The sequence below is a fragment of the Lagenorhynchus albirostris genome, chromosome 18, assembly GCF_949774975.1.
Source record: "Lagenorhynchus albirostris chromosome 18, mLagAlb1.1, whole genome shotgun sequence".
Lineage (NCBI taxonomy): Eukaryota > Metazoa > Chordata > Mammalia > Artiodactyla > Delphinidae > Lagenorhynchus > Lagenorhynchus albirostris.
In genome coordinates, this window is record NC_083112.1 from 1,300,220 (window position 1) to 1,304,801 (window position 4,582).

A 4,582-nucleotide genomic window follows, 5' to 3' on the forward strand; every position below is an offset into this window, starting at 1 on the left:
ACCAATCAGAAGCACGTCCACGAGCTGATCACGCCCTCCACAAGCCCCCTCCCTCCCCCTGTCTTTAAAAGGCCTTCCCTGAAAGCCATCGGGGAGTTTGGGTCTTTTGAGCGTTGAGCTGCCTGTTCTCCTTGCTTGGGGCCTGCAATTAAACACAATAAACGCTGCCCCTTCCTTACCACAACCTGGGGGCAGTGGGTTGGCTTTATCGCGCTGGGGCAAGCAGACACAAGTCTGTTTTCGTCACACCTGTGCTGCAGGTTAGCTGTCTGGACTAACTAGTAATATAATAAAAGGAAACCTACATGACTCTTCAGAACTCCACTCCTCACGTGAACTCAGGGGGCTGCCAGCCAGTAAATGGAGGCCTCAGCAGTGCGACACCAAAGCCCTTCCAGACCAACCAGGATGCGGAACAAGGTCTCAGGTGGAGAAGTGAAGGACAGTCAGCAAAGGTCAGTCGTGAACATCAGAAAACCTGGATAAGAAAATGTCACACAGCATCGATTTCTTCCTCAGACTTGGAAAAAAACAGTCCCCTGTTACGAGAAAATCAATCAGCAGAAGTGACTTCTGCAGTGCCCACAGTCATGGATTGTCCGAGACAAACGTTTTAAGGTTTCTTTTATGAGGTAGGGAGAGCCTTCTCTTTTTATTTTTTCTCAAATAACCATTTTAACCTAGAAGCTAGGAGGGAAAAGCTCAAGATTAGTTTTCTGAGTCTAGCAGGTAAACACCTAATTTTAAAAAATGGATCTGACCTACTGAAGTTTAGAGGAGGAGAAGGTTCCAGTTAGCACGACCACCTTTCCCCTGATTGGGTGTTTCAAAATAATTGACACATTAATGTTGTAGAGACACCTAGAAAGCGGTGACATTTCAAAAGCTTAAAGATGTTCACAAAGGACAGTCATGGAAAGAATAAATATAAATGACCAAAAAAGATACAAAAAAGCGTTTAAAGAAACTAATATTCTAACAACTGCTATTTTTTCCTATCAAATTGACACGTATTTAAAGCTAATGCCCCGACTTTGCACAGAGGTAAGGCAGAGCAGGTCTGTGTCAGCTCAGCCCCTGAAGCCCTTACTGGGGGTGGGGTGGGGGGATGTGGATTCGGGCGCTTTTGTGGCCTCATCTCTAGGATTAAGTTCGTTAAGAAACACAAAGCTTAGAACAGCGCTTGACACAAAGTAAAAGTTAAATAAGTGTGAGCTGCTATCACGTGCATTAAATATCTCTAGGATGGACCAAAACCCAGCATCTGCGGTTGCCTCCGTGGGTGGGGTGGGATGCCCACGGCAGGTTCCCAAACGTTCTCACTTCATGGGTTCTTAGCAGCTCTCTCAGGGCTTCTATGACAAAAGGACTGCCTAGCAGTTCGTTTATTAGGTAGTTCGTTCCAAAGAGTTTAAGAAGTGTCTGTGTCCTAAAAACCTAGTAGCCATCTGGGAAAAAAATACAGTAAACTGAAAGGAAAATGCTATTTTAATTTCATTCTTAAGTAACCACCACTGCGAGTGGGATGTGTGCGCCTGTCGGGCACTGCACGACTCCTCAAATCCTGGCACAAGACCCGACGCTGCCGCCGCCTTTGTTTCCCACTCCACAGTGACTTTCACCAGGAGCTTGCTTTTCATCAAGGCACCCGTAAAACCGCAGCTTTGCAAAGATGTATGTCATTGCGGGGAATGTAGTGTAGGTGCTGTGGAAACTGAGCCACCTTGGCTTGTAGGTAGAGTCTATCCAACCAACATCACTGTCTCCCTGAGAATCTGAAACCCCCCTCGTTGCCCCGTGGGTGGGCGGCACGTGGGCACCTCGGCACACAGTTTGAGAACCACAGCGACACATCCTTTTATGACTTTCCAACCTGGGTGACTCAATCCTTTGGAACAGCACATACTTATCTCCACCCTCACCTCCAAGAACTTTGTCCAAAATCACACTACCGCTTCCCACTGGGTAGCCAGTCCCTAGAGACGTTCTGGGCAGATGCCGTGACTTCTGATGCATCTGCGTAAGTGCTTAGTGCCTGAAGTGGGAGTCGAGGAGGAGTGCACCAGCCCCCTTTTTCCTCCTTCCTGGCATCTCTGATGGAGAAAGAAGGAAGTGTGTGGGAGACCGAGGGTTCCTTCTGTGACCCCCGTCAGGTGCAGATCAAGATATGAAGCTCATAAAGCTGTATAAAAGGTTGGGGACCCTCAGGTAGTAACACAGAAACGGCTCACACAGGTGAGGGGCCTGGAGCTGGAACCTGACTCCTCATGGTAAGTCCCCCACTCCCGCCGGTAACCCCCTGCCCTCGGGCTGACGCTGAGGGACCCGAGCCCTGTGGGGGGCCCTCCCTGCGCAGGGGCTGCACGAGTCCCAGGCCGGCCGCTGGAGGGGCCGGAGGAGTGAGGCCCGGGGCCAGGCTGCTGCTTGCCCTGGGACCCGATCTCCCACGTACCTTCTCGAGCTGGCTTCCTGGGGTCCGCTTGTCACCCACGGCCTCGACTCCACCCAAGGGAGGGGTTGGCCCCAAGGCCAGCTGGGGGCTGCTCCCCTTCCCGCCCTGAACCTTCACCTGTCCCCAGCTTTCCTTCTCCCACTGGGGTGACACAGGGTTCCCGACGGGCAACAGCTCTGGCTGAGCCGACGTCCGTCCAGTGAAGAAGTCTCTGCTGCCAGGAGTGAGAGGGTCTGGAGGGCTGACTGGTGGCAACTGGGCCGCCGCCCTGCACGCCTCAGGAAGCCCGGGTGTCCCCAGGCTCCCTGAATGGAACGTGTAGATCTTAACAACCTCCGGCCAAGCCTTTGAGCCTGGAATGAAGGAAAAGCCCACAGGAAACATCACGTCGTATATTTATTCAAAATACAGAAATGAGGGACTTCCCTGGCGGTCCAGTGCGTAAGACTCCGCGCTCCCAATGCAGGAGGCCTGGGTTTGATCCCTGGTCAGGGAACTAGATCCCGCACATCGCAACTAAAGATACTGCATGCCGCAACTAAGACCCGGAACAGCCAAATAAATAACATAAATAAATGTTTTTAACTTAAAGACTAAGAGAACCTTCACAAACGGTATTAAGAGCTAATGCTCCCACGGGGTGTAAGTTAGCACACCCCTTCCAGAAAATCCACTCGGAAATGTCTAAAGGGTATAACGAGAGATGCAGAAAAGACTTCTGTACAAAGACATGCATTTGTCAAAAAGAAACTGTTTCTTTTCTCTCAAGCGTATTTCTGCTTCCCGTGGAAGAACAGCGTGAGACCGCCGGGTGGTCGCTGCTCCCGCGGGGCGGCCTGACCAGGGGAAGCAGTGCGCAGTCCCCAGCGGGGCGCCGTGGGGAGGTACGCAAAGCACCTGCCCCTCCGGACCAGACGTGGCTTCGGGCGACTAGCACAAAGCAGCCACCGGGAGCTGGTGGAAGAGGTGCACCCACCACACGGAGCCACCCACCCGGGAGCTGGAGGAAGAGGTGCACCCACCACACGGAGCCACCCTGGCTCAGGAGGAGACAGGAACACATCTGGGGAGGGGCGAGTGCTGAAGATGCGGGTTCTGGCCTTAAGGGGGCGTGTAAAGGTCGGCTGTGAAAGTAGAGAAACGGGCTTTTGCAGGGAGGGGACTCAACGTGGGACAGACGGGGGAGGGGAGGGACCAACGGGAATCCGTGTGTCATCACCCAAGGCCTGAGACCTGGTCCAGGATACTTGTCCAGAAGGGGCACCACCGCCTTGACCGTGAGGGCAGAGTCAAGAAGCTGAGGGGCTTCAGGCTGGGACCCGTCTGGGCTGGAGACCCCGCTTTGCCCTCGCATGAGCCACCAGAGGAGACTGCCGGGGCCTCAGCCAGCCCCCCACAGCGACCCGAGGCAGGCAGTGCCCTCCCTTGCAACGGACTGCCCCAAAGACAGGCCTGGCCAGCCAGGGGCCTCCTACCCCCGCCCCGGGGCAGGCTGTTAAGACCGCCCGCCTCTCCCTCTGCACACCACCTCCCCTGGTGGGAACAAAGACGGGAAATCGGGACTGACGGCACATGGCCGCACGCGCAGACGCCGGGTTCACCCCTGGGTCTGCCTTTCTGAGCAGGCTGGGCTCATCGCCTTGCCTTAAAGAAACTGTCAGAAGTGTTACCACATCTTGGAGGAAGGAACACGCCCCTGGGATGAGTAAGTGCTGCACCAGCTGCCCTGCCACTGTGATGTCACCTTTACAAGTAAAACGTTATTATCTTCTCCACGCGTTACTGTCCTAGCGCAGTCTGGTCCTCAGGCAGCGTGGACAAACTTCGCAGACGAACACGACCCAGCACTTAAGTTCTACAGATAACAATGCAGTCTTCCCGAGATTTAGAAGCGAAATGCCAGACAGCACTGCTATTAGCAAACCTGTACTACATCCTGCTATACCAGTGGAGGGAAAAACCCTTGTGTGCTGTGAACTGTGAACCGTATGGAATTTTAGAGCGAAAAGTGCACTTAGACGCTAGAGCCCAGCCCCCATTTCTACCTTCTTACAATTAGGATGTAAAGGATCACGCTTTCATTGTTGGAAACTTAGAAATATACAGAAAATATGAGTCCATCGATTCAAT

The 4,582-nt window shown here is 53.2% G+C and overlaps 1 long non-coding RNA gene across 1 annotated transcript; it reads right to left on the minus strand.

Annotated features, from left to right (window-relative positions):
- Positions 1–313: 313 nt before the first annotated feature.
- On the minus strand, positions 314–3,280 carry LOC132508823 (uncharacterized). Its single transcript, XR_009536786.1, has 3 exons — positions 2,453–3,280; positions 1,923–2,093; positions 314–478 (listed from the first exon to the last, which is right to left on the minus strand). It is a non-coding gene; the product is annotated as an uncharacterized LOC132508823 (long non-coding RNA).
- Positions 3,281–4,582: the final 1,302 nt, after the last annotated feature.